Raw genomic sequence first — 18,162 nt, 5'->3', positions numbered from 1 at the left:
AGCAAGAGAGAATAGATATCCCAGGAGAGGGGCCAGCGAGTAGGGAAAGGGGAGTTGTCTGTGGTCAGGTCTCTCTGGAAACTGCCATTTTTATCATTTGTCCTCCAGAGGTCCAGGTATGGCACTCCAGGGTGGTCTGAGGAGGCTTGCGGTACATTTGGGCTTGCAAAGGGAACCTTCTGGGCTGGAGGTAGGCAGGAAAGGGGCGTTAACCTAGATCCGGGGTCTCTGGGAAATGTCACTTCTACCTGCAGTGTGTCCTATGGATACAAGCAGTCAGGCTGTGGGGAGCTCTGGGCTGGCGTGCAGGCTGTCTAGGCTGTCTTGTCTGTGCCTGTGTTTGCAGAGAACACTGCAGCCCTGGAGCTGAGAGGGTGGGGCAGGTTCTCATTTGTCAGGGGCATTGGAACACCTTTAAGTGGCCCCTGCCCTGGAAGAGAAGGTGAATGGAACTTCTGTGTACCCCGTTCTTTCTCTTCTTTTAGCCATCTGATTCTCCCCAAGGTCAGGTTGAGAAGATTCAGGGTCCCCCCAGCCCCACCCTACTCATCCCCTTCCTGGAACCCCACTAAGCTGCTTATGCTTAGACTATTTTCAATTGCTGCTCTGACAGCAGAGCTACTGCCCGGGTGAGAGGATGGGAGTGAGCCACGGAGTGAGTTCACTGAGGTTGCAGTTTTCCTGGGCATCCTGGGCTGGTCACCTGGGCAGGCCTGTTGATCTCCAGTTGGGAGGGACCCTGTCATCTCAGGTAGAGGGGGAAAGCAGGGACTGACAGGTTTAGCTGCATTTCCAGGTACCTAGTTCCCTTGCCAACCTCTGGGCAGGCTGGATGTCGCAGATAGCCTGCCCCTCGCACTCACCAGGAGCATAGAAAGGTATTCTCTGACTTCTGGGGCAGATTGGCTCTGGGTTGGGTGTTTGGGAAAACTGAGAGCCTTGACCCTGTCTAGGGAGGCAGAGAGAAGGAAAGGCAAGACTCGGCCTCCCCATTTGGCCTTCTGGTTTGACCCAGCCTCTGTGATAAGATGGCAGATTGGCAGCAGGGGTGGGTCCCAGTTCTGCCCCAGCTCTGCCTTCAAGCTGCAACATGTTCCTGACATGTGCCTGCAGTTCTGCAGGCCTCCCCACTGTGTGCCAGCTCCTAGCTCCACCCCAACCCACCAGGGCCGGAGACCACACACTGACCTAGAGACCCTGGGTGCAGTCTAGGGACAATGGGAGAGGCCAGTTATCTGTGGAAGGCATTTGGTTACTTCTTTTCCTCAGGGTAGCACTCTGATGAGTGTGTGCCAGCTTCTCCTGGGCTGCCCTCTTCCTCTTCTCCCTCCCAGCCCCCCTTGCAGTCACCCTCAGCCAGGCCCACTGCGTGACGCAGAAAACGACTGGCATGGGCAAGCAGAGATGGAGAACAATCCAAAAGCATCTCTTTCCCCAGCTGATGGGGAAGGGGGGAGTTAAGTAACTTAGCCATTGAATAATTTTAAATGCCATTGTTTTACTAAAACAAATATAGTTTGTTTTATGGCATAGAATCCAAAATCCACAAGAATTTTTAAAAGAAGACAAGATAAGACAGCATGAGCCAATTGTCTTGACTTGGAGAGTGGCTTTGAATGACAGAGACCATGCTCACCCTCTCCTGCCTCTAGGGGCACTTTGAGGAAGTTGGAGACCCTCCGTCCCAGGGGACTGGTGGGCAATAAGTGAGCAGGAGCCCTGCCCAGAGCTTGCTGAAGTCCATGTGGAGTGGGGTCTGGACAAACATGAGCCAATTAGTGCTTGGGCCTCTGGGTGCTTCTATGTGTAGCAGTGACCTGAGGGACACAAGTGGCAGGAGCAGAAGAGGTTCGAGCCAGTCTTACACTTGGGCCTTGAAGTTGAGTGGCAGGAGGAGCATCCCCCGCCCCCCCCAGCCCAGCCAGCGTCTTGCTGCAGTCACAGCCTCCCTCCTCATCACCAGTCTTCTGTTCTCCATGGGGACCGCAGCACCATTGGTCGGAGGGGCGTCCATCTGCTTGGACCTCCAGGCTCTGTTGGAGTGCTCTCCTTGGCACTGTTTTGGGTAGCAATCCTGTCAGCATCCAGTCAGAAGCATCTTAGCTATTCGGGTCCCCAAGGAGCCAGCTGCTTCTACCAAACCAGGGACCAAGGAGAGGTGACGTCCTGCTGTTTGCAACTGGGGTCCCACCAAGTGGATCCATGTAGAGCCTCTCTGTGTGGAGCAGAATGGGTCACCTTGGAGCTGGGCCTCACCTAGCCTCCTTATAGCAGTGACAAATGGGGCCCTGTAGTAAGTGGCACTTAGGAGGGAGCTCAGCCTCCCGGTGGAGGCTGAGGGGACAGCCTTTGCCACCCTCTCCTGACCATTAGGTAGGAGGCAAGAAGACAAGGTAGAGGAAGCTGGGGGTGGGGGCAGGGTGGGCAGGTGCAGGCTGCCCTTGAGGGCTTGTCCCCCACCACCTGGGGATCAGGTGGCTCATTCTGAAGCCTGAAGGTGAGGGGTTCAGTCCCCCCAGTGGACAACACCACGCAATGTCTCCTGACCCCTGTACTCCATTCCCAGGGCTGCCGTACAATTTACCACCCACTACAGACATTTCTCTCAGCTTTGGAGGCTGGAAGTCTGAACTCCAGGTGACAGCCAGGCTGGGATGCCTTTGGAGGCAAAGGGAAGAATCCTACCCTGCCTCTCCTGGCTGCTGGTGGCCAACAGCCCTGGCCACACCTTGGCTTGTGGCCGCATAACTCCAGTCTCTGCCTCCATGGTCACGTGGCCATCTTCCCTAGGTGTGTTTCTCTTTTTCTGTTCTTGTAAGGACCCCAGTTGCTAAATTAGAACCCCCCCCCCCAGGTCCACTAGGGACTGATCTTACTAATTGTAAGACCCTCTTTCCAAATAAATGACATCCTGAGGTTGTAGGTAGACAGCTTGGGCCAAGTCTGTTGGATGGTACTGGAGCACCCAGAAGAGCACTAGCCAGGGTCCTGGCCCTCAGGCCTTGTTGAAGTCAGAGCTGACCCACAGAGAACACCACAGCCCCCTGAGGTATGCAGGCCCTGAGCCGGAGCAAGGAGGATGTACCCACCACTGTTGGGAGCCAGGCTCTTCCCACAGCCAGGGAGTCAATGAACAGAGGTGAGCTGTTTTAAGGAGTGTGAAGGAAGTGCTCCTCCATTCTGCATTGAGCAAACATTTATTGTGTGAACATGAGGCACGCTCGGGGCACACTCAGGAAGGGCATAGACGGGGAGGCAAGTTCCTGCCTGGAGATCACTGTCCTGCTGGGATGCTTAGGGATAGCTGTGGACAACAGGACAGAGTGGGCCCTGGCATCCAGCTTCTGGCCTCCCACATCCACCCACTATGGACACACTGACCAGCACGGCCCTTGCCAAAATGAACAGCGTGTCCTTGTTGACCCCATGGCCTGTCTGGTCCTCTGACCCACTCGTTGCCCCTCCCCTTGCAAGCCCCTCTGTCCCTGAGCTCTGCAACTCTGCACTCTCCTCCAGTCCCTTCCAACTCCCCTGCCTGCTTCTCCTCAGTCTATCACCCAGCTCCTTCTGGAAAGTTCTGTGTCCACAAGGCTGGCTCTCTTCTCCGTTTACCCACTCTCCCTGAGGATGTTCCCCTAACCCCTACACCAGGGCTCTCTCCACTGGTGCCCAGCTGGCTGCTCCTCTGTATTTCGTCTCAGAACCAACCAACTGCCCAGAGGAGAGTGCCACCCAGACTTCCCCAGGGCAAGCCAACGTGTCCCAGACAGGACACAACCAGTCTTGTGTTGCCACCCTCCCCACCAGCCCTCCCCTTCCAAACCTTCTGACCTCCAGATGGGCCAGAAACCCACTAGGCGCCCTGGGGGCAGTGCTAGCCTGGTGCCTTTCTGTCCTTGAATTCTCTCACCTTCTCCTTCCCTACCAGCCCAAAATAATCCCATGCGTCCTCCCCGGTTTCCTGGCCTCCTTCCCCTGGGGCCATTCAATCCTCCGTCATCCAGTAAATATGCACTAAGTACCTGCTGTGGCCTGGGCCCTGGGGAACACTGTTCTTGCAGTGTTTGTGTTCCAGTGGGGAGAAAGGCGACCGTCAACGGTAGAGGACGGTGCCAAGTGCTGGCCAGGTGCGGGCAGGCCCCTTCCACTGGGTGGTCTGGGAGAGGGTGCCAGGGTGGCTACTCTAGGTTGGTGGTCACAGGGGCCTCTATGAGCAGGCCATAGTGAAGCTGGGATATGAAGGACAGGAAGGAGCCAGCCATGCTAAGATCCGCGGAAGAACATTCCAGGCAGAGGGGTTCGATAGAACAGAGCCCCCAGCGGGGGAGGGGTGGCCTAGCCTGGCAGGTTGGAGGGGCTGGAGAGGCTGCTGGGGTCAAAGCAGAGGAAGGGGAGGGGAGGGCCTGAGAAGCGGACCAGAAGGGCCAGTCATTCAATGCAGGGCACAGGGGTGGTATCCTGAGGTCAGTGGGGAGGTGCCATGGGAGTTGATGGAGGTGCTCAGGAGGGTGACATGCTCCTGGTATGTTTCACGGCCACCCCAGCTGCTGTCTGGAGAAGCAGTTGTGTCTGTACTTGCAAGAAGAACACCCTGAGGCTCTAGCATCAGTTTAGGCAAGAGACAGCTGGGGCTCGGACAGGCTGGTAATAATGAGTCCTAAGGTGCAGGGCACCTTTGGGGGAATGTGTGAGGTAAAGTCAGGGATCCTGCTGGTGATCTGAATGGGAGGATGAGAAAGAGGACCTAGACTTGTGACTTAAACAGGTAGGGGGCCAGGGGGCCATTCCCTGAGATGGAAAAGTTTGGAGCCGCCAGCTTGGGGCGAGGGGATGTGGAATTTGGGCTCTCTCCACTGGTGCCCAGCTGGATCTGGTTGTGATGAGTGTCTTTTTTAGGGATGCTGAGCTCACAGTTGGCTTTGAAAGTCTGGAAGCCAAGGAGAAAGAGGCCCATAATGGAGGTGGAATTTAGGAGTCACCAGCTTATAGATGGTCTTCAAACCCATGGGCCCACAAACGGGTGTAGATAAAGGAGAGAAGCTGCAGGGTCAACATGGCCAGCGCAGTGTTGGGATGCCAAGCAGAGACTGGGGAGTCCTTGGGACAGAAGGAGGACCAGGAGGAAATGATCCTGTTGAAACTAAGGAAAGAGGGAGTTTCAAGAAAAAGGACTTGATCAACCATGTCCAGTGCCAGCAGAGAGGTGGACGGTGCTCCAGGTGGAGGGGGCCCCGTGTGGGAAGTGGGGGAGACAGAGCACCACTAGTTTTAAGGCCTGGACGGGGCTGAAAAATCCAGAGGAGATGGTGCCAAGCCTGTCCCCGAGCTCAGAGCCACAGGCTGGGGCAGGACAGTAGAGGACAGGAGCCTCTCAGACTTTCACCTGGCCCAGGGGATCCTGTCTCCCACTGTCCTCACCCACTCCCCATGCAGCAGGGAAGGACCAGGGCCAGCCTCTCCCACCTTGCACCTCTGTGGGCCCAAGGAGGTGGCCTTCAGTCTCTGGGCTCATGGGATATCCCACGGCCCCCGAGTGCCAAAGCCACACTCCCTCTTCATTCTTCCCACTGGGCACAAGGGCAGGAGATGAGCCCCAGGCAGGAACAAACTCGTTCACCCCCAAACAGTGTGTTGATGACATCAGGCCCAGCAGAGACAGCTCTGGGCCCCTAGCCACTGAATGTCCCTGAAATATGGGAACCCTGCAAGTGGGAAGACAGCCTGCAGGCCTGCTCAGGCAGCTGGACCCTCACTCCCAAGTCACTGATGTCCAGCTCCATTCTCCTACCTTGTTATGTGGATGCTGGTCATTGGTTCTCCACAAAAGCACAGCCCCAAAGGCCACTTGGAAGCTGGGACCCCAGAGAGGACATCGGGGTGGGATCAGTCCAGGCCAGTATTTGGCTGACTTCTTTCGCCTTTTCTAGGATCAGGCTCCCAGAATCCACCCCCCCCCCTGGAAAAGACTGGGAATGTAGGTGTGTTTATGCAGAAGTGGGGAGAAATGGCCCCACCTGAGGCTGACCAGACTCGGGAGCGTGGGCAGCGAGGAATGAAGAGGCAGGGGCCACGGGTGGGGAGGAGCGAGTTTCTGCAGGTCCCTAAGCAAGGTGAGAGGAAGCACCTCGCACGCCTCGCACATGATCCAGTCTTGCACACAACTGAGAAGGCGACACTCAGCTCTGGCTGGGGCCAAGAGCAAGGCTTTTCCTTTTAAAAGCTCCTAAAAATACACTCGTTTCTGATCCCTCCTGAGCAGCCCAGCGACCTCGTCCCCTGCCTCTGTGACACCAGGAGATTCAGAACCGTCTCTGATAGACAGAAGACCAGCTTCCTCCACTGCAGTAACCTGCCAGCACTTTCCAGGGGTTGTGAACTCTGAGTCCTTTGTTTGAGGGGGAAAAGTGAGGGCAGGTGTGTGTCGAATGTCCATACTTAAGGAACAACAGGGGACATTCCTAAAAATCAGCACAGAGCAAACATCTCAGGATGCCAGAACAAATTCGAGTACTAGAGAGTTAGACGCAAGCTTGGTTGGCACATAGTCTACCTCCGCATCCTTCTAGAAGGACGGTCCCCAGAAGAGCAGGAACAGCCCAGACCCTGGCTGACTCCGGATGGAAGCTTCCTCCTTACTCCTCTTCAGCACATTCTCCTCCCTTCCATCTTCCCCTTCTCCATCTGTCAGCCAAGCTCACCTAAGCTCTCTAGAAGCCAGGACAGAAAGGCGGATGAGGAATGAGCCAGCTGAATCTGGGGCTGAGTGACAGGTTGCAGTTTCTTTGCAGGGATAATATGCTTCGCCTCCCATGACCCGGTTGATTGAGCAGATGCTCTTTCCCAGCATTCCTACCATTAAGGAAGAGGGAGCAGTGACCTGGCCCCACCACACTCTCCAAGCCCTGTGCCCAGAGGGCTTGGTTCTCACACCAGCAAATGGGGAAGTCCCCAAAGAGACCTCAGGGTCTCTTCTCATACCAAAGCCTGAGATATTCTGGGATCTGAGCAAAGAATCCCCAGCCCCTCTCCTAAGTTGGCAGTGTTCTGGAGAGCTGGTGACATCCTGGTCTTAAGGCACCTGGGAGAGCTGGGGGCCCTCTGAACCACAGTGATGGCCTCTTTCAGGAAAGCCCACCTCCTGGCACAGAGTTGCCCACGAGGGGTCATAGCTGGCCTCTGCCAGTGCTTGCCACCCGCCTGGTCCCATCTGTAAAGCACTGGTGTGCAAGGACACACTCAGATGTCCAACAAGTCCAACAACTGGAGATCCCCGTGCTGCAGGTGAGGTCACCTGGACCCAGAGCATCCCGCATGGTGGTCCTACCCCGGCTGCGGCTGCCTGGCCCCTGAGCCATGGGCTCCCCTGCCTTCTCCCTGTTCCAGTGGTGCTGCTTCACAGCCGGAGGCACGCGGTGACCCTGCACCCCACAGCGCCTGCTGCCCCATGAAGGGTGCCTTCTTCTCTGCCTTCCCATCACACTGTAAGATCCTCCATTAGCTGTTAATGGAGGGAGTTCCCATGAGGTGCCAGGTGCTGCGCCAAGTGCCAGGAATCAGAATCCTTTGAGGACAGGAGGCCCGTGCTCCCTGGGCTTTACCGACCCGTGGAGGAGAAATCACACCTGAGCACAGGCTTGTGCACAAACAGCACTTGGAGAGCTTTTCCCAGGGGTCTTCCCAGGAGGTCTCGGAGGGTTTTCTTGAAGAAATGCCCCTTGAACTGAGATCTGAAGGAAGAGCAGAAGTTGACTCCATGGAAACAGGGATGGCAGGGACATTCCAGGCTGAGGGAACAGCACGCGCAGGGCTCTGTGTTGGGAGGGGGTCTGGAGGCCGTGAGGTGGTGGGGAGCGGTGGCCAGGCTGGAGGAGGCAGGAGGGGCACTCGCGTGCGGGGCTGGGCAGGAGGCCCTGGAGTGGTAGCTTTTGGAGAGGGAGGCCATTGAGGGTTTGAGAGGCAGTGACGTGCCCCAGCTTGCTTTTTGAGACATGGGCTTGGAGAGCAGACTGGACAGGCGAGTCTGGACAATGAACTTGTCCAGTCTCAAGGCCATGGTAGACTTGGCAGTTCTGGGAAGAAGAACGAGTTGAGGGACAAAAAGGTGGCATCGGTAGGACTCCTGGATGGATCGGCTGTGGGGGCCTGGTGTCATTTACCTTGGATGAGGACCGGTCATGAGTTGGGCTAAGCTTAAGGGGCCTTTGGAACAACCATGAGAAAAGTCAACGGCAAGTGGGTACAAGAAGAGAAGAAGGGCTCAGAGAAGCCCGTGGGCAGGAGCGGGGTGTCTGAAGTGTGTGCCTAGGGGTGGCATTGCATGAAATGGGTCTCTGGATGTGGAACAAATGGACAGGAGTGAGAAAGAGTCCAAAAACCAGGGACCTTTCTCTTAATAATCTTTGTGCCCCAATGTCTGTCATAGTGAGGCCAGAAATGTAGTAGCTTCTCAATCAACATTTCTTCAAGGGATGGGCTGATGGATGGATAGATGGATAGACAAATAGATGGATAGATGGAGGCATGATCAACCCAGTGGTGTCTTTGAGACCACTGTCCTCTCTGCTAAATTACTTCAGCATCAGTCTGACGTCCTCCCTGATGTCAGCCGTCTGAGGATGGGGTCTAGAACTAATCAGGCACCACTGCCCCTTTCTGGTCTCCCTCTCACTGGATGCTTCAGGCAAGTGACTCAAGAAAAGAACGCAAAGCTTGCCGGACACAGTGGTGCACACCTGTAATCCCAGCAGCTCAGGAGGCCGAGGCAGGAGGATCGTGAATTCAAAGCCAGCCTTAGCAATGGTGAGGCACTAAGCAACTCAGTGAGACCCTGTCTCTAATAAAATACAAAACAGGGCTGGGGGTGTGGCTCAGTGGTTGAGTGCCCCTGAGTTCAATCCCTGCCCCCCACCACCACCAAAAAATGCAAAGCTTGCTGTGTTCTTTATTGAACATGCCCTCAGGCTGCCTTCAGAGCTCTTAGGCACCCCCCTCACCTGCCCCTGTGAGGACAGAGAAGCCTCCCTCCTGCTCACTACAGCGGGAGAAGGAAGGGAAAAGCAGTCTCTAACCTGAGACATTCAAACCTGGGTGTCGATAAGAAGGAGACTTCTCTGCCAGGCCCCTGGCGGGTCACTGCATGGTGACTTGCCATCCAGGGGGCATGAAGTTGGGCTTTGTGAGCCTCTGTGATCCCCCACTGCCTGGCTAGTTCCCCTTCAGCCTGGGTAGTGCATGAATGAGTGAGGGACTCGGTGGGTAGAAGAGTCAGTGGCCATGGAAGTCTCCCCATCCTCATCCTTCCCCAGGGAATCCTGTGGCATGGAAACACACTGGCAGGACAGTGACATTGACAACAACCAGCCAGGTCCCATGGCCAGAGCTTCATATTCATGATCCTGTTGAGGTCTCAACACCCACCTCCTTGGCCACCTGTGGACTCAGGAAGTTGTTCTTAGGCAGATACCTCTCCCCCAAACCGGGTCAAATACCATCATGGTATAATCAGGCTTGGCAGTCTGTCCACCCACCTATCATCCACTGACCTCCAGAGCTCCAACCACCCGAGAGCCACTCTGCAGGAACTGAGACTTTGGCTCACTATGTCAGACCATTTTTTGTTACTATAACAAATTACCCATAATTTGGGTGCTTTATAAAGAAAAATGACTTATTTAGCTTATAGGTTCTGGGGGTTCAAGGACATGGCACTAGCTTTGGCTCAGGCTCTGGTGAGGGCAGATGGCATCACAATACTGGAGCATTATTAGGAGGGAGAGACCACCTCACCAGATAGGAAGCTAGAGTAGAGGGGTAGCTTGCTATGACAACAACCCTCTTGTGAGAACTAACTCGGGGACCCGTGAGATCTGCGTGAATTTCTCCCAAGAGCAGTGTCCCCAGTGACTTCCCACCAGCCCCACCTCTTAAGGTCCCACCACCTCAACATTGCCACACTGGGGCAGACTTCCAACACATGACCGTGCCCAAACCCGAGTCCCCATCCACCAGGCTTGCCCCCCCCCCGCCCCCAAGCAGCTCATGGCTCAGGACAGGAGGCAAACAGGACAACTCGGGCAGTGTGCAGAGCACTCCACTAGTGGATTCTGAGCATTGGGGGAGGAGCAGAGGGTCCTCCACCCTTCAGAAGGGGAGCACACGTCACAAGGGGTGACCCCGTGTGACAGCTGTACTGTCTGTTCCTAAGCGCACTCTTCGCATGTAGAAAGGTTGTGCGAGAGTAGCCCACTGTGCGGTCACTGTCCACACAAGCCTGCCCTGCCTCGCATACCACTGCCAGTTCAGGGTCCCAGGACCCCCACTTGACAATCCACTGGGAGGACTCAGAACACTCTTGAAAGTTGCTAGACTCACAGTAGATGGCATCGGGAGGGCACAGGTTAAAACCAGCCAAAGGAGGATTGCACTGGGCAGAGTCCCCTAGGGTGCCAAATAGGAGCTGCCATTGTCCTCTGCCTGGGGAGTGGTAAATAGCACTGCTGTCCTGACATTGATGTGAGACAGTCCCCAACTAGGCATGTCAGTGAGGTTCCATTGTGCAGGCTCCTAATGGCTAAGGCAACCCCAGAGTCAGCTGACCCAGAGCCCCCCACTCTACATCATGATATTGGTCTTCCTGTCATGGCCAACCACTACCCTAAAACACCCAGTGTGGCCATCTCCTACCCTAAATTATATTGTTCGACTGTCCTGTGACCCAGGACCTCCAGGCAAACCAAGATCACTTCCCAGGAGGGGAGGAGAAAGGCTGGACCTCTCTGTGGGCAAGGTTAAATTGGTTCCTGCACAGGAGGCCCTTACCCTCTGCCCCCACCTGCCCCTCCTATTCCTTGTCTCAGGGACCAGATTCTTTTTGGTGTTCAAGACATCATCGTTTTTAAAGCATTGCCCCTACAAAGCTCTTGTCTAGCTTTCAGTGGTTCTTTGGTGACATGTTTTCTTGTGATACGTGGTTTGGGTGGCTCATACTTTGTCTACCATCGAGAATATTGTGCACAGCTCACATTTTCCCACATGGGGATTGCAGATCAATCCACCTCGATATGAACTGAAATGAGCGATTCCAGGAGCCTTGGCAGCTCAGGTGATTATTCTAATATATTATTTTAGTCACTTCTCTAAATCACTCCTCTGTGCTGTGACCTCGATGCTCTGGAAATGGACCTGCATCCTGCCTCCATTTTGTAGGCGGCAGCCCTGGTGGGAGCAGCGCTCTTGTCCCTAGTGCTCCCTCCCAGGGGCCTCGTTAGCTGCAAAGGCTTGAGAGCAGCTTCTTCCTGCCCCGCCCTCCTGGGAGCTGGGGACCTGGGAGCCCAGAACCAGCATCCCCTTCTTTGTGGCCGGTGCTTCTCTTCCTTCCCCCAATGCTAATGGGACCTTATGAGTGGTGACCAGCTGGGTGTAGACAGGGAGGGAGCCTTGCTACTCCATAAACTCACAGTTCAGGAAGAGGGAAGACAGATGCAGCATTCACCCATCTTCTACGATGGTGACAGTTGAGTGTGATTCTTCAGGCACAAAAACTGCATCGATGCTCCTACTTTATATGCTTGGTGCTGTTTCCTGTTTACTGGAAGGTCTAGCCTGGGTCACCTGGCAGCCAGAGCCGGTGGAAGTGGGTATGCGGCTGTGTGGAGGTGCTGTGGGCAGCCTAGAAATACTGCAAACAGAGCCCCATGCATAAGTTTGGATCTGGTGCATTTGAAGTCCCCAAACCCAGAACTTGGAAATGACTGATGCTTTGTTTTGTTTTGTTGGTATTAGGAATTGAACCCATGCTTTACCACTGAGCTACATCCCCAGCTCTTTTTATTTTTTTATTTTTTGACACAGGGTCTCACCAAATTGCTGAGGCTGGCCTTGAACTTGTGTTCCTCCTGCCTCAACCTCCTGAGCAGCTGGGATTACAGGTGTGTGCCACCGCCACACCTGTCAATTGACACACTTATACCCCTCACTCGCTTGGGAAGCAGCAGGAGAGAGCAAGCTCTGAGCAGAGGCAGGAGGTGGCGAGGGAGCTTTGATACTCCAAGGCCTCCCATCGCATCCAAGGACATGGTTCCTCCCCTGGCACTTGCCTTTTTTTATTCCCAGTTAGGAAGCATGCGGGGGCTTATTGGATACTTGGTGAAAGGCCCTGGGCTTATTCCAGGACACTTACATGTGAGTTAAAACCAGGGGGATTACTGGGCAGGGCTGCCTTTCCTGTTCCAACTCTGGAGACATAGAGCAATCCAGGGGGTTCCTCTTTGGAAAGGGACAGTGCTTCTCTGGCCCAGGGCCAGCAGAGCCAAGCAAGGGTCTGACCCCACTTCACTATACCCAGAGGCAGTGAGCTGCTGGCCCCTGGGGTGTGGCTGCACCAAAAGGGACCACTGTGAAGAAGTGACCAGGGTCCCAGAAAAGAGGGGGCTGGGGTGGGAGGCACAGGAGTGTGTAAGTGCCTGTGCTTTTCCCTGGCCACATTTTTTTATTTTCTCAGGAATGGCATTTAGCACCCAGGGTGTCTACTGTGCTCCCTGAACTCAAGTTGTCAGCGCCCTTCCTCCCCGGGTGCTCGCCCGGCAGTTGGCGCTGCATGAGTACATAACCAGGCCTTCCTGCCCATCACACGACTCTTTTTCCTTTTGCAAAACTCCTCCCCTGGCTCCCCTGGGACTTTATCAATCTAAAGTCATACTTGCTTCCCTACTAGGGAACTGTCCGGCTCTTCCCACTGTCATTTGACGGTGGCTAAAGGATGGTGATTTCAAAGTGGGTCTCACCATAAGTGTTGGGTGTTTTGACTCCATTGTTGCTTCTCCCTAACCAGATCTCCATGCTAAATAGATAACGGCACCTACTTAGTAAGACACTGCAACAGCTGTAACTTGCAGTTTTTGAGTGTGCTGTTCTGAGTGAAATGTCCCTTCTTGGCTGTGACACCCCCCCACCCCCCACCAGGCTGTAGGAAGCTCTTGCCCTCTTCAGAGGCTCAGCTGGGGTTTCCTACCTCGTGTAAAGGCCAGCTGCAGCACCACAGGATCTGTGGTGTTCTCAGACATCAAAACTGGGCCTAGCTGAGCTCCAGGACGGAGGGGCATTAGTTCCTGATTTGGCAAGCATGGTCTTGAACGAGAATCCAGAGGGGAGGGCCTGTGAAGCCTGAGTTCTGCACAGCTCTGCCTGCGAGCCCTTGCCACTGAAGAGACGCAGGGAAGTGAGGGATTCCAGCTAAGAAGGAGTTTGCAGGAGTCCAATGGGGTGGGCCGGCCTGAAGGTGCCCCATGAATTAAACTGTGTGCTAAAGACCCTGGGCCTGCGTCCTCTCCTGATGGCTCCTGAGTGACATGTGTAATACTGAGGTTCTGAGGGGTTTGGGGGAATGAGCAGGCCTGTATTAGCCACTGAGGATGAGTTGAAGGTGGCCCCACCCAGCTCCTGTGGATTTTCTTTCTGCTTTATGTCCCCAGAGAGAAATCTGCATGTTCTAGGTAGGGCCAGTGGCAGGGTCTCTCTTCCTGCCCTCAGATAAAGCTGATGGCCTTATGAGGCTGATATTAACCATGGCATGACCTGGCAGCAACACCTCCCTCCCCACCACCCCCTGCACCCCAAAGCTGAAGGGCTCAAATCAACAAGAAAGTGCTAGTTTTCTGGGTACTGTGCATTGGTGGAACTCATTCGGAATCCAGAGTCTCTGCAGCCGAGGCACAGGGGCACTTGCTGGTCCAGGTCAGGCTGGACATGCACTGTGACTACATAGCCTTCAACCCGTCTTTTCAGCAGTAACAGCGATTTGGATGAAATGGGATTTTTAAAAAGAATTATGTTGCGACTCTAGTCCAGCCTCACCTGACAGATGAGGAAACTGAGGCAGGTAGTTAGGGTGGCAGTGGGAAAAAAAAAAGCCCAGACTGTGGAGCCAGGCCAGGACCTTCCCCCCTTACCTCTGGACAGCCCAGAGGCCCCAACCAGGCGGCCCAGATGGAGGTATGTGAGGCTCCCTGCAAAGGTCACAGCCACTGTGATCCTGAAGAAGACCCCCAAGTTCAGGACCGTGTTCTCCAGGATCCCTGGTCACCCAGGAGGAATCATGGCAAGCAGGAACTGACGGACCCACCCGGCTTTTTGCACCATTAGAAACCACCCATCTTAGGTGGGCGCCGTGGCACACGCCTGTAATCCCAGTGCCTCTGGAGGCTGAGACAGGATAATCTCAAGTTCAAAGCCAGCATCTACAACGGCGAGGTGCTAAGCAGCTCATTGAGACCCTGTCTCTAAATAAAGTACAAAAATAGGGCTGGAGATGTGGCTCAGTGGTCAAATGCCCCTGAGTTTAATCCCTGGTACCAAAAAAAAAAAAAAAGAAACCACCCATCTTTTGGCCTCTTCCCTGGGAGTCTTCATTTTCTCTCTCTTCTCCCCACCTCCCTCCCGCCACCCCCTTTCTGAGTTTTTACAGCTTTATTGAGATACAATTAACCTACTATACAATTTACCAATTGAAAGTGTTCTTAGTATATTCACAGGTTTTGCATTCATCACCACAAACTAACTTTATTCATCTTATTTATTTTTGGGATGATGATTCAACCCAGGGATGCTCTATCACTGAGCTATACCCCCAGCTCGTTTTATTATTTTATTTTGAGACGCTGAGGCTTGTCTTGAACTTGGCATCCTCCTCCTCAGCCTCCTGAGTTGCTGGGATTAAAGGCCACAAATTAATTTCAGAATGTTTTTCATCCCTCTCCAAAAGAAATCCCCATATCCATCAACAGTCACTCCCCATTCCTCCCCAAGTCCTCTCTCCCTTCCACCTTAGGCAACTCTTCATCTACTTATTATCTTGATAATGTGCCTGTTCTGGAAATGTCCTGTAAAGAGAATCATACATACGGTGTGTGTCTTGCGGCTGGCTTCTCTCACTCAGCGTGATGCTTTCTGGGTTTATCTGTGTCGCAGCCTGCGTTCCCACCTCATCTCTGCTTATTGCCCAACAGATGTACGAAGAGCTGTTTTCTTTTCCTGTGTCTAGGAGTGGAATTACAGGGTTGTGTGATAACTCTACAGTTCACCTTCCAAGGAGCGCCAGACTGGTTTCCAAAGTGGCTACATTCCCACCCTCACTGTTTGAGGGTTCTACCTTCTGCACATCCTTGATGATTCTTGTCATTATTCATGTTTTGTTTATAGTCACTTGGTAGGAAAAGTGCTCTCTCATTCTTTTTTCCATCATGGTTTTGATTTGCATCCTCAGTGATTTTATTGGTTATTTACATATCTTCTTTGGAGAAATGTCTATTCAGATTCTTTGCTCCTTTAAAAAATTGAGTATGTTCTTTATATTTGCAAGTTTATTATCACAAGTGCAGTTTGAAAAGATTTTCTCTCTTCTAGTGAATTGTTTCATTTCTTGATCATATTCTTTGAAGCACAAAGTTTCTAATTTTGATGAAGTCCAACTTATTTATTTATTTATTTTGGTAGCTGTTATTGGTATCCTATTTTTTTAAAAAACCAATGCCAAATCCAAGGTCATGAAGATTTACTGCCAAGTTTGTTTCCCAAGAGTTTTGTAGTTTTAGCTCTTATATTTAGACATTGGTTCCACTTTAACTGTGTATATGGTGTGAGGGAGGGGTCCAGTTTCATTCTTTGGCATGGGGATATTAGTTCTAGCATGCTGTCAGCCCAAAGGACCATTGGTTTTCCATTGTATTACCTTGTCGCCCTTACCTGTGGTTTTTAAAAATGTTATTTCTTAGTGCCTGAAAGATACACTGAGTATGCATCTTGCACTTATTTTTAAATTGTCACTTCATTTGAGCAGAATCCTGTTCACTTTTTCTCTTATTGGAAGTTGATATATGTAGAAACATATTTGATTTCTTATCAGTCAGGAGGGGTTAGACTGTGCTGCAATAACAAACAAGTCAGTCTCAGGGGTTTATTTCTCATTCATGCTTCAAGTCCAATACCAATGGGCAGGGAAGGCTCTACTCATCATGGTCACTCAGAGGACCTGGGCTGATAGAAGCCACCTCTAGACATAAACAAACTTTCATAGTTGCCAGGGCTGGGGAATACAATGTGGTGGCCAGACCATTGGCTCCTCGAGCTTCTATCTGTAATGCTGCAAGAAAATCACATGTTCTCATCTAACTTCAGAAGGTTTAGGCTGGTGCAAAGAACATTCCCATTAGCAGTGTTTGATGGTCCCATTTTCTCCCCATTCTTCACAACTCTTGTTATTGTCCATCTTTTTTGTTTATGGTCACTCAGTGGATGGAAAGTGTATCTCATCCCCAAGACTGACAACCAGAAATATTAATGATAATTTATTTCCTTGTAGTGTACTGAATGAAATTTGCTGATTTGGACTTTGTTATGCATCTCAAACTTTAAATCATCATTGTAAGAAAATGCCTTTGTAGATATTTCAAGACTGTTCTCCTAAACAAATGGTATCTAAATGATGAGAGTTTTTAGGTGTTTCTTGGTAAGTAGAATGAGCACTTGAAATCCAGGTCTGATGCTTACCAGTTGTATAGTTTGGGGCGAGTTATTTGACTTCTGAAATTTTGTCTTATCCTCTCTACAACGTCCTACTTGCAGGATGAGCAGCAGTGGGTGTGAATGGCCAGTGCAGCAGCAGGCAGGTAAAAGACATCTGGCAAACCATAGTTCCCTTCCTCCTCTACAACAGAATCCACTTCATAGGGTGCTCATCATGACCCCCTTAGCAGAGGTCAGAGCTGAGCTAACAACACACTGTATCTCCTTCAGGGGCAAAATCCATACTTGTCTGGGTTCTGCCAAGTGGACTCCTAACTGGTCAAGTTTTCTTTTTCTCTACTTAAGAATATCACCCAGGTACACTACAAAGTCCATAAAAATTCAGTGTAATAATTGGCTTGAGTCATAGGCATGCCTTACCCTTTCATTTTCTAGCTTAGAAGAGAAGAACACAAATATCCACAAGGAACAACCACCCACGGGCATTTGGTTCTAGCATGCCATCAGATCTTGAGCTGGCTTTGGAAGCATCCAGCTCGCCCAAATTTCTGTGCACAGGTCAAGGAGAGCGTTGGCCTCTGAGGTGCAGTGGGGACTCAAGAGTGGCAGGCCTTCCAGGAAGTAAATCAGGCAAGCTGAGGAATAGTAAGAGGAGATTCCCACTGGCTGCCCGAGAGGAAAGCCCCAGGCCTTCAACCCAATCCCTACACAGGAGGGCTCAGCCAGTGCCTGCCATACTGCAGCAGCCATGCTCCCAGCTGGCTCACATGCCTAGTGGACGTGGGACTGCTGGAAGAAGAGTGAGGTCATGGGTTCCCTGAGGCTCTCCTCAGACAGCTGGGGTACCCAGGGCCGAACTCTGCCCCAGCCATATTTTACCCAGGCACACTTTCCCATGTGAGAGACAGAAGAGATTGGAGATTCCTTTCTTTTGCTAGTCCAGATTGGATCTGCATCATCATCCCTGCACTCTAAAATATAAAGGCCCCCTGCCCCTTGTTCTCCCCTTTGGTCTTTGTTGCTGACAATCATCGAGAGCAATCCAACAGCTATCAGCTGAACACATAGTGTTTCCAGCATGCATTGAGCAGGTACCAGCATGAATAAGACTGTTTTTCTTAAGGACCTTAGGGCTATCTTGTTCTTAGCTAATAACTAACTTTTATATAGGAAACTTATGAATGCATGGGATACAAATGGAAAGTGCACTTACCAAGTGTGCAGATCAGTGAGTTTCTACAAACTAAAACCAGTGCTTAGGTCAAGAATTAGAAATCCAGAAGCCATACCATACTCAAGCCTTTTCCCTACCCACAACCCTAAGGTATCCTGACTTAGTAAAGACAATAACAATAGAGAACTTTTACCCAGTGCAGGCACTGTTACAAGCACCATATATCTATTGATTTAATTTCTTACCCCATAGATATAAAGGTTCGGGCAGAGGAGCACACAGGTAGCAAGTGGCCAAATCTGTCTTTGAATCTGGGCAGTTTGTCTCCAAAGTTGAAGTGTCCTTGACTACTACCCTTTTACTGCCTCTCCTAGAAATAAACTGATCCTGTATGGTATGCTGTACTAACAGAATTTCTGGTTCAATTCTCCTGAGAGTCAGGGAAGACCACAGAGGGTGGTCAGGTTTGA

General features: G+C 52.2%; 1 protein-coding gene across 18 annotated transcripts in view; it reads left to right on the top strand.

Moving 5' to 3' along the window:
• Camta1 (calmodulin binding transcription activator 1) overlaps positions 1-18,162 on the top strand; it is a 767,538-nt gene that overhangs the window by 698,183 nt on the left and 51,193 nt on the right. The gene's annotated exons all lie outside the window — the stretch shown is intronic.

This window comes from Marmota monax, unplaced genomic scaffold, assembly GCF_021218885.2.
Source record: "Marmota monax isolate L192 unplaced genomic scaffold, Marmota_monax_Labrador192_F-V1.1 WCK01_AAM20220418_F8-fsc00080, whole genome shotgun sequence".
Taxonomy (NCBI): Eukaryota; Metazoa; Chordata; class Mammalia; order Rodentia; family Sciuridae; genus Marmota; species Marmota monax.
The sequence above is the reverse complement of the archived record's forward strand: the minus strand, read 5'-3'. Positions and strand labels throughout refer to the sequence as shown.